Genomic DNA, 12,026 nt, shown 5'->3' with positions numbered 1-12,026 from the left:
AGCTTATAATTGCCTAAAATGTATTATAGCTTACAAAATAATATTAGCTATACCTACAAGTGTCATTAGTGATATAAGAATGATGGCTGTTGTTGTTCCTAATAAAAATAAATAAATAAATTCTGCGATTCGGCCGCTTACACCATCAATATTATCACGGAATCGTGATTGTATTGATGGTGTAATTCATGCCATTAAGGTTATGAAAGAATCTCCGTGAATAATTTTAGTCCCATTATAAAAAAAACAAAATGTCAAAATCAACATGTGCGGTTATATGGCACAAGCACATCTTTTCACTATGGAAGAGCGCTGTGAGCTGTCTGATGCGTTAGCTAGGGATGGGCAAATGGAAAAAATATATCGATATATATCGTATCGATACTTTTCAAATGTATCGATATATATTTTTTAAAAATATCGATATTCCGATATATCGATATTTTTTGCTTAAGCCTCGAGCCTCGAGAAGGTTATCTATATAGTACGGAAGCACAGACTAATTAGAAATACTCGTATTACGGAAGCCCTAGAACAAATTTTTTTGTGATTACTAACAAGCAAATTTTCTGTGAGTAGCTACATTTTGATAAGACGAACAACATTTTTATTTTCGAAAAATCTCGAAAGTGGTAGCTAACAGAGATAGAAAGTATTTCATACTTTGACTTGATGGTCCTAAAATATGGATTGTTTTATTTGTAAGACAAGGTTTTAGGGTTCTGTAATCAACAAAACTTGGTTGACTACTGTACCCTAAAACGGAACCCTGACCAGCAGATTTTTTGTATAATATTTGTAGGTTAATAGTTATATAAATTAAAAGTAACCTTGTCCTTGTCCTTGACCTAAAATAAAAATGTTGTTCATCTTAAATATCAAAATGTAGCTATTCACAAAAAATTAGCTTGTTAATAATCACAAAAAAAATTGTTCTAGGGCTCCCTCACTAATACAAGCTGCAATTAAACCTTCCTGCCAAATTTTGATATATTTATTGATCCTTGTCAAAAATAAAAATACACGTATTTTTTCTTTTATAATCACTCAGTACTAAAATGTTGAGAAATGGCTTCCGAAAGTTATCCTAAAAAACACTACAACGGACACTACGGCCGGTATAAATAGTCAGTACTCAAGATGCATCTCGGTCTCAAGACACGGTTCAGGCTCTGTGATTGGTTGGCTGTCAAAATTTGGGCCAATCACAGAGCCGAACCGCGTCTTGAGACCGGGTCGCATCTTAAGTACTGACTATTTATACCGGCCTACGAGTCGCCCGCGCGTGACGTGCCCCCGCGCGCGCGCCTCGCCCCGCGTCACCCCCGATCACACCCACCGCCGCGAGTGAGCATTCTGCAACGATTTTAAATGGGATAAAATATGTCATTAACAAAAAAATAACACCCAATTTTATTTGGTTAAATGGATTCTCCTAATGATACCTAAGCCCTGGAAAAAATTTGGCAGGAAGGTTTAATTGCACCCTGTATAGTTGGCAATCTCAAAAATTATATAATAAAAAATGAAAATTCGAAGCGAAATAATATCGTTTTTGATATCCGAAAATAAATATCGAAAATCGATATATAAAAGAATAAAAAATCGCCGATATAATATATCGATTATTTTCTGAAAAAATATCGATATTTTGATATATATATTTTTTTTACCCAAGCCTAGCGTTAGCATTCTTTCTATTTTGTGCTCGTAGTGTTTGGATGCAGAAAAGAAAATACATGTAATTTCATGGTTTCAAGAGGATAAAAAACGGAATATCTATTCCTAAAGTAAGTAGAAAGTAATATTTTTAAGATTAGCTACGTTTACAGTGTGTATCAAACAAAGAGAGATTATTGTACTAGGAAAGAAAGTAGGTATTGTAGTGAAAGAGAGACGCTAAGGCGGGGGACGCCGAACCGCCATGTTCTTTAAAATTTTCTAACAAAATCATGACAAAACCTCAAAAACTTATGTAAGGACCTAACTGAAATAAGTATTATACAACTCGGGCGAGTTAACTTGACACCTGGCTTAAATTTTACCCCTCCCTCGCTTCCCCGCGCAGCACCCCGCTCTCGTCGTACGCGTCCAGTAGCGTTAGCATATTATATCTGTTACCGTTACACGTGTGTTATTGAGTTTGCGTTTCGGAGTTATTTGTTAGTAGTTAATGGTTATTGTTTTTGGATTTTTGTTGAGTTTTGTTGTGTTATTTGTTAGTTGTTACGTTTGAACGTTAAATTTGTTAAGTTTTTGTTATTCGTATTAACGTTTGAACATTGCCGTGCGTCTGTGGTATGAATTAGCTACTCACGGAATATATTAATATGAAGCTAGATACAAATTATCGGACGCATCCATAAACCTCGTATTCCTGCTGGGGAACCCTTAGGCGAGTCCAACTCGTACTTGGTTAATACTGTGGTTAGTGTAGCCCTATAAAAATAACTAGTTCCGGTAACGTATTTTTTTTTTTGAAATAACTTAAAATAAAAAAACTTTTTTTGCACTCAGTACTTAAGAGAAACGTCAATTGAACCAGGTGTCATGTTAATTCGCCCGAGTTGTACTTACGGGGTAGTCAATACAATAATATTATATAATATATCATATTAATCATTGTAATAGCCCGATTTACGTTCATTTCCCAAGATAGATAGGTACCTACTAGGTTAGGTAATTGGTTTACTCATTTCAGAAATGTATAGCGTCGTTGAATTTAGTGAGGATGACAGCGTCGCTATTGTGCGCTCGTCTTGGATTTCACCCACTAAGAAACATAGTGCTTGGCCTCCATTTAAAAATTCCGAAAAGATCAAGAAATGTCTTACGGGCACAATTTTAGATGATGACACGTGGAATGTTTTTGGAATTCGACGCATTTTTTATGTAACTGGTAAGTCAGTAATGTAATGATACTAGGTATGTAAGGGAGTTTTCTAAAGTCCCAAATACCTACCTTTGGATAAGTAAGCAGGCAAACAGACACAGTAGGTACCTAGCTCTGCTTCCATTTCTATTATAGATTTTCCATGAAATAAAATATGTTTTATTCGTATGATTTTAGATGACCTTCTCAGTGCTAGAAATATATGTAAAGAAGCCGAACTTAATTCCGAAGTAGAACTAGACATTAAGCTAAAAAGAAAACACAAAAAACTACAAGATATCTGTCAGTATCCAGTGAAGAAGATGATGGCCATTGAATGAATTTTCCAAAACCACCAAAAGGCAAGTATTTTTGTTGATATCTAGTATATCAGTGTTCAATAGAGGGAACATTAATTTCCCCTATTGTGCCCCATCTACATAATGAAGCACTGATTGGGAAAACTAGTTAAGTACATGTTTATTTGTTACAGAGCCCGGCAGAAAACAAATAGCGGAGGAGACTGAGGCAGAGATGGATAACACTTAACAACACCACATCAATTTCCAGGTGTACTTGTACGACAAACTTCAGATATTTCGACATCTTCTGTGGTTGCATCAAATGGTGAGCATTAATTTGATAAGACATTACATGAGGTCTCTCTTGTTGCTCGTGACTTCGGCCGCATAGAAACCCTTTTACATTAACACCATGGACACCAGTAAAAATAGCCTCTTTTTATCCCTGAGTGCCAAACTATCTCGATACCAAATTTCATCAAAATTGGTTCAGCTGTTCGCTTTCCCTACTTTATTTATTTATATATAATAATTTTATTTATAATATTAGTAGGGAAAGCGCCTTATTTTAGAGAGACCAGGAGCTCTAAAATATGGTATTAATAATTTTATAAAACATCTAACCCTACCTTAATCCCTAACCGCCATTAACTCGTTGGCATATTGTGTAGTTACAAATAGTCACATAGATAGATAGATATAAGCTTTATCAGTAGGTAATGTTAATCGATATTTTTCACAATTTTAGCTGTGATTGCTCGACACCTTGCCAAACTCGAGGAAGGCATCAAGGAACTGCAATTAAACCAAAAAGAAATATTGGAAAGACTACGCTCTGGAGCAACTGCGACGGCTGTAGCTGTTGGTTATCAAGCCCTGTCCCTGCCAGAAGGAGTCAATTTACCATGCACCCAGATCGAAGAGATTAAAAAGATTGATGTCTGGCTAACAGTGGACGAAAATTACATGCTACTTGTAAGCTTTTTAATTATTTTTATAATGACTGACTACACTAGGCAGTACCTATTACGCTATTTATCTTTTGGCTGTCTGGAATGTATGTATGTGCAAGCACTATGTGCAAAATATTTTGTTGTAGGTTAACCACTTGAGCTATGTAGGCGGTAACAAAACATCAGCAATATTAAGGAGGATTCTTGAAAAACTGTTTTCAAACAAACTTGCGGAAATCTGTAATTGGTCAGGCAAAAATGGAAAACATAAGCTACAAGATCACCTTTTAATTAAAGTTGTTACTGGTAAGTAAGCCTCTTCTAAAAACGTAAGTAATATAACTACCTATATAAAGTTTAAATAACAGGTTACCTTTCTAACTCTGCTAACATATATGTATTAATTTTTTGGTTAAATATTGTATGTATAATTTTTTTATTTGAAGGACATTTGGTTTTGGTTGATTTGTAATGACTCATGACAATCTGTGAAAGAGTAACAGCTAAAAATAAGTATATTTTTTAGTTATTCTATTTATATGTATAACTACAAAAATATTTTAATTCTAACTATGATTATGATAATCACAAATAAAAATATTTGTTTTAATGAAAATTCTCCTGTGACTTATCTGGTTGCGGTTGGTCTGTTGTGTATGTAACCGTGTAATTTCTCTAATATAAATTTCTTGTATTTGCACCTGTGAGTCCACATCTGTACAACCCGCAATACCGTTTGTCTTTAATTTCAATTTCTTTTCTTTGCATCCTTGAATGCCATGACAGGTCTTATAAAAAATATTAAACAAAAGTTAACCAAATGAGAAGTGGACCAAATTTTTTTTGTAGTGGACCAAATGCGACTAAAGTCACATTTTGTAATGTTATCTAAACTTCGTTTTTTTTTAACATTAGAAAAGTTATACAAACTTTATTTGCTTTCCTTAAAAGAGGTATTCAATCGCGGTGACGTCGACAGTATTTGCAAAAAGCAAGGTTGTAGAGCTAACTTGTTTTTACAGTTAATTATTTAAGTTTGTAACTCTCTAATGTTAAATAAAATAGGGTATAGTAGGATAAAAGCGCGTCTAAAATCGATAAATTTGTTATTTTAGAAGCTCTCCGTCGGCACAAAGTCGCCGAAACGGCTACAGAAAACGAGATAAAGACCGTGGTTAGCAACTGGTTCCGCTTCTCCAAAGATAGAGATGGAGGTCGAGAAAGCAGACGCAGGACAATTGAGCCAACTTCTATCCAGCAATAATCAACGTTCCTAGACCTATCAATATGTTCAAATATTGGAAAGCTACGGAGTTCAGAGCTTTCATTTTGTATTTAGGCCCTGTTGTTTTACGTGGTGTGTTAAGCAAAACACTGTACGCGCATTTTCTTTTATTGCACTGTGCAATTTACATATTATGCACTGCAAATATTTGTAAACATGATGAATGGCGACAGTACGCCGGCGACTTGCTACATTGTTTTGTTCTATACATGTCAGATTTGTACAGCAACGAATTTCTTGTATATAACGTCCACAATCTGCTCCATTTGGCAGATGACGCATATAACTTTGGCCATCTTGATAACTTTTCGGCATTTCCCTTTGAGAATTTTATGTCTAAAATAAAGAACATGGTTCGTGGTCATAACATGCCATTAGAGCAGGTTGCTAAAAGAATGGGTGAGAATTGTAACTCTGAAAAAAAGAATATTACTAAAAGAAAACCTATTAAAGAACAAAATGGACAGATAAGAAAAATACATTACAATGATTACGTTATTGGTACCTCACAAAGAGATTCCTGTTTTGTTACTTCAAATGGTGATATTGTTATTGTTAAATCTATTGTGGAAACTGATGTAAGTTCCTATACTTTGAGGTGCAACTGCTTTGTAAACAAAACTGACTTTTACAAAGAACCCATTCATAGCAGCAAGTTGGGTATATATATGGTCAGTAATTGCGTAAAAAGCGTGAATCTTAGTCCTTCTGATATAAGTAGAAAATGTTTACTACTGCCCCGTTTCAATAATGACGAACAATTCATCTGTTTCCCTTTCGTTAGCATGGTGTTGCACCACTAACAATACGGTTAGTGGTGCAACACCATGCAGCAAGAGATTGTAATGCATCAACATTACAATCTCTTGCTTACTTTTTGCTGTATCAGTTTGTTCATTTGTCTCCTGTCTGGCTAAAAAGGTATTATGCTAGGGTCACTTTCATTGACCAGTTGCAAATAAGAGATAATATTTTGTTTATGCCTGTCCTATCTTCAGTGCCTTTATATCTCTAGGCGTCAGAGGAAATTATTCCTTTGGCCACTATTTGTTTAGTATGTCTACTTGGTTTAATTGTAGTTTATGACTTCGAAGTTTTTATACTTAGGCATAATAATTCAAATAAATTACTGTAACCATTATATTTTTTGTTTTTTTTTTTTTTATATACATTTGTTTATGTGTGAGGCCAAGTTGTATTGTCAATCGACTATTAATTTAATTCGTAATGAAGCATTTTGTCAATTTATTTACTTTCTCTTTAATTGTATGTAGGACTAACGTAATGCTTATAATGTGGGGCCAACTTTATTTTCAGAACCATAGCCTCACTGCAGGTTAAAGGTTGGGTTACAATACAGAGCACAATACCGGACCACAGCATTTTGTATGGGATGACAGCCATGTCCGGTATTATGATCCAACCCTTAACCTGCAGTGGGAATATGGTTCTGAACATAAAGTTGGCCCCACATTATGAGCATTACGTTAGCCCTACATACAATTTCTTCGATAGGCCCTACGTCAATGAACAATGTTGGCCTTACACATATTAATTTTCAGTTGGCCCTTCGTTAAACTATATCTAGTAGGCCCTACGTGGGACTATGCAGAGTAAGCCCAACGTGGAACCATATCTAGTAGGCCCTACGTGGGACTATCCAGTAGGCCCAACGTGGAACCATATCTAGTAGGCCCTACGTGGGACTATCCAGTAGGCCCAACGTAGAACCATATCTAGTAGGCCCTACGTGGGACTATCCAGTAGGCCCAACGTAGAACCATATCTAGTAGGCCCTATTTGGGACTGTCCAGTAGGCCCAACATAGAACCATATCTAGTAGGCCCAACGTAGAACCATATCTAGTAGGCCTAACGTAGAACCATATCTAGTAGGCCCTACGTGGGACTATCCAGTAGGCCCAACGTAGAACCATATATAGTAGGCCCTACGTGGGACTGTCCAGTAGGCCCAACGTAGAACCATATCTAGTAGGCCCAACGAACCATATTATCTAGTAGGCCCTACGTGGGACTATCCAGTAGGCCCTACGTTAACCTAACAATGTTGGTCCTACACAAGTAAGCATGAAATATACCAACCGTAGGCCTTTTGACGGCCTTTATGTTGGCCCATTGTTGGCCAGCATCGTTGGCTGCTTTGCAATCAGGTGTGCCAAATCTAACTGTTGGCCAACCATGCGGCAGGCCCAACAAACTACCTTCATAAAATGCTACGTAGGCCCAACAAAAGAAAACAATGATGGGCCAACCATTAGGCCATCGTTGGCTGCTTTGCAATCAGGTGTGCCAAATCTAACTGTTGGCCAACCGAGCCAATAACCGAGGCCCAACCATGGACCAATGTAAATGTGCTATTAGGGTGTGAAGCGTCCATAGATAAAATTGTTGTCTTAGATTTCCTTCAGTAGTAGGGGAGGGAAGGTGCTATTGGTGTAGTCACCCGAGCGTCATTGAGACCTAGTAGGAATGAAAATATTGAATGGACCTCTAGACCAGGAATAAATTTAACACCATGTTAGGTGATTTGATTTGACGTTAGCGCATGGTAGAACTCTCGATAACGTTAACGTTTAACGGCCTGTTAGAGCTCTAACAGGCCGTTAACTGATTTAACAAGCCATTATTTATTTAACATTACTTGATTGTTTGATGAAACGGGTTACGGGGCTTAAGTATCTTATATCTTTTCGTGTACAGGTTTCGTATATAGGTTTCGGGGGCGATAAATCTATCTAGCTAGGAATTATTTTTAGAAAATGTCATTTTATTCGTGTTTAATCGAATACCGAGCAAAGCTCGGTCAAATAGCTAGTAATAATTTTATTATTGTAAATGTTTGTACATAATCATTATTACTAATAATGTTATGTAAATAATATACTTCTCTGTACGTAACATGTGTGTTTTTTTTCTATCTATAGTGTCATAAAAATAATATTTTCATCATGACATCTTTAACAACCGCTTACATTTCTGAAGCGAAAAAAACATAAAAATATGTTTAAGTATAAAAAATACATTTAACTTGTCTGAGTTTACAAAATTTAAAAAGTAGGGAAATTTATGATTTATATGACAACCCTCATATCACGCACACGTCCTACACGGGCGGCCATAACTAGGCTTCACTCGTGATTAGAGAAGGTTACGTCCGTACTTTTGTACGTCCGTGGTCGAAAAATACTCAAAGCTCAGCACAATACAAAATATTTTTGGTTATTATATATTATCCTAAAAACAAAGTTACTGGTTCTTTAACAGTTTCTGAAATTGACCAAGGTTTAAAATATGTTATTTTTATTTCCCAGACTGAGTCGTTTCCAAAGGAATTAAATTTATTATTAAAAGGGAAAGCTCCTAAATCTAATGTTGCATCACTTAACTCATTTATTCATGATAGATTGATTCGAGTAGGTGGTCGTATCCAAGACTCTAACTATGGTTTTGATATGAAACATCCTATATTACTGAGTTAAAAAAATCACGTAACCAAATTATTATTTGAACACGAGCACCATAAGCTTTTACACGCTGGTCCTCAAGCTCTATTAGCATCTCTACGCACTCATTTCTGGCCTATCAATGGTAGACTTAGCGCGCCGGACCGTGTTAAAATGCAACATTTGTAGAAGGTTTAAAGGTGAAGTAGCAAAGAATATAATGGGTAATTTACCGTCCGACAGAATTACGCCAGATTTTCCTTTTGTTATTGTTGGAACTGACTTTGCTGGGCCATTTATGATCACGGATCGTAAGGGTCGTGGTTGTAAAATTACTAAATGTTATTTATGTGTTTTTGTTTGTTTCAAGTATAAATGTATATATTTAGAAGCAGTGTCTGAGCTATCTAAGGATGCTTTCATACTTTGTCTCCGTCGTTTTATTGCTCGACGAGGCATTCTACGCAAAATCTATTGTGACTATGGTGGCAATTATGTAGCGGCTGCTAAAGAAATTAAGAATTTCATAGAATCTAATGTTGATGTCTTAGAATTTTGTTTTTCACCAGCTTACGCACCTCACTTCAATGGCCTAAATAATGGAAGCCGGTGTCAAGTCAGCTAAATTTCATTTGGCGCGGATATTAGGCCAGACTCACTTAACTTTCGAAGAGCTCTCAACATTGTTCGCTCAAATAGAATCTATCTTAAACAGCCGCCCCTTATCCCCTCTAAGTTCTTCCCCAAACGATCTCTATCCCTTAACCCCGGGCCACTTTTTTATAGGAAGACCATTGAAGGCGCTACCATCTCCATCCATTGTAGAGACCAATATTAACCATCTTAACCGTTTCCAGCGAATACAAAAAATCAAGCAAGACTTCTGGAATCGCTGAAGCCAGGAATATATCTCCGAGCTACAAGCCCGCACCAAATGGCGTTTGAAAAGGCGGGACCTGCAGGCGGGCGATCTGGTCATACTAAAGGAGGAAACTCCACCCTTGCACTGGCGACTCGGTCGGGTAGAGAAAACCTTTCCTGGCTCAGATGGCGCTACACGTGTAGCCGACATTGTTACTTCGCGAGGCATCGTGCGCCGAGCTCTAAATAGGATTTGCTGACTGCCTAATCATGACGAAGATGCTGGAAAGCAGTGAGCTTTCCAGGACCGGGTGCATGTTCGCGCGTTAGCTACGAACCGGCTCTCTTCCGTCCCACTCACACGCACGGGAATATTCGCGCGCGGTACGAGGTCCGCCGCGAACTACTGCCATACCTACAACCGAGGTGGACGCTCATAGTTTAAATTTCTATTATATCAAGTTCAAAATTGTAAAGGTATCTAGAATATAGCAAAGTATAAAAAGTACAGTTTTTTATTAATCTCTTATGTTCAACCGAACACTACGCACACACTTGGGCACTATAAAATTACTCCTGTGTAACTGGCCTGGTTTCAATGAGACTGGCCACCGTCACCGAAACCGGTGTGGGAGTTATTATTATTAAACCATGTTAAAATACGTGAGCCAAAAACTTTGTATCCCCTTTGACGAAAAACGGGGAAACGTAGGTGAATTAAATTTTACACTGTTATAGTTTACATGGTGAAGGAGTGCATCGAGCTAATATTATTTTGAAATTATGCTTTTATCATACATTTTTTTAACAAATAAAACATTACACACACTACAACACACACACTAGGAAAAATGACAGATTTTTGAGTGACAAGCCTATACATACAAATTATACTCTTTTATTTATGGTTGAAGTCTGTTGACAACAAGGTGACAAATAGAAAATGGATTATAGTTTTTTATTGAATCTTAGCTACTATTAGACAATGCTTACACGGCCAGTCTGAGATCAGCTGAATCCCAGAGACAAGAGTTGAAAAAAATATGATAAAGTCAATATTTTTTTACAAAACATGGGTAGTGGTCCTAATGTCGTTGAAACTAAGGTCGAATTTCGACCCGATCGGTCGAGATCGCCCGATCTCTAGTTATTATTAAACCATGTTAAAATTTTCACACTACTACTCTGCTCAGTTACTACTTTTTAGGCCGTCCATAACACACCTAGCGGGGGCAAATCCTCATAATTAGCCTAGGGCGGTCAGAACTCTTGATCAGTCGCTGCGCACGCTACTTGTATGAAAATAAGCACAAAATGGCCACGCGATGACGGGCTAAGACTACATCTATACTATAAGACCCTAATACCTACATCTATACTATTATACCCTAAGGGTATGCGCGCACGGGCAACTTAGTTGCTCGGCGATTTATTTGTCTCTTGATGAAGTCTAGCAGCTAGTATGAAAGTGCGCGCACGTAGCGACGCAACTCTGGGCAACTTTTTCGTTGCCCAGAGCCCGCGACGCAACTGTCTCCCTCCTTATTGGTTTCTATGCAAGTGCGCGCACGGGCAACAAAAAAGTTGCCGACCGGCCAGTTGCCACTCGACCGCCGCTGCGTGAGTCTGTGTGTACTTGCAGCAATGAGTTTCTAAAATACTAGAGTAAATACTAGAGTACTTTCGACACTCATTCTAAAGTAACTAAAATTGTTTTTGGGTTTGCTCTCAATTTCATAAAACTAGTATAAAATTTCCCGAGAGTCAGCCGATCGCTCCATAGTGGATGCACTCAATATTCTATTTTTCGACGCTTTCTTCGGTTTTTATAGCGAATGCAACGACCACAGCCGTCTCGACCAAATCCATGTTGATGACTGTTAAAAGTCGAGTTGCTGTCGCTCTCGTGCGCGCACCCCGACGACATGGCAATTATTTTTTCGAAAGAGACAAATAAATCGCCGAGCAACTAAGTTGCCCGTGCGCGCATGGTCTAATACTTTATCTATGGCTATATCCGATGATATTAATATTATATATCATCATATAATATCAAGGATTTTATGATGATAAATTATAAAGCTTAGGCCAAACCTACGCGACCAGGCGACTGCGAAGCGGAGCGTCAAGTTGTCAAATGTGTGTTTTGTATTTTTGTATACAAAACACACATTTGACAACTTGACGCTCCGCTTCGCAGTCGCCTGGTCGCGTGGGTTTGGCCTAAGCTTTATATTTATGTAACAGTACTTTTGGGTCCATGTCGGTTTTTGGTTTTATTTAAATAAGA

At 37.4% G+C, this 12,026-nt stretch overlaps 2 long non-coding RNA genes across 2 annotated transcripts; both read left to right on the top strand.

Moving 5' to 3' along the window:
• The first annotated feature begins 1,740 nt into the window (after positions 1-1,740).
• LOC121739269 lies at positions 1,741-3,135 on the top strand. Its single transcript, XR_006037419.1, has 3 exons — positions 1,741-1,790; positions 2,702-2,899; positions 3,071-3,135. It is a non-coding gene; the product is annotated as an uncharacterized LOC121739269 (long non-coding RNA).
• A 234-nt stretch (positions 3,136-3,369) lies between these two features.
• LOC121739268 lies at positions 3,370-5,929 on the top strand. Its single transcript, XR_006037418.1, has 4 exons — positions 3,370-3,499; positions 3,923-4,149; positions 4,274-4,433; positions 5,243-5,929. It is a non-coding gene; the product is annotated as an uncharacterized LOC121739268 (long non-coding RNA).
• Positions 5,930-12,026: the final 6,097 nt, after the last annotated feature.

The sequence above is a fragment of the Aricia agestis genome, chromosome Z (genome assembly GCF_905147365.1).
Source record: "Aricia agestis chromosome Z, ilAriAges1.1, whole genome shotgun sequence".
Taxonomy (NCBI): domain Eukaryota; kingdom Metazoa; phylum Arthropoda; class Insecta; order Lepidoptera; family Lycaenidae; genus Aricia; species Aricia agestis.
This window is presented reverse-complemented; position numbering and strand designations above follow the sequence as displayed.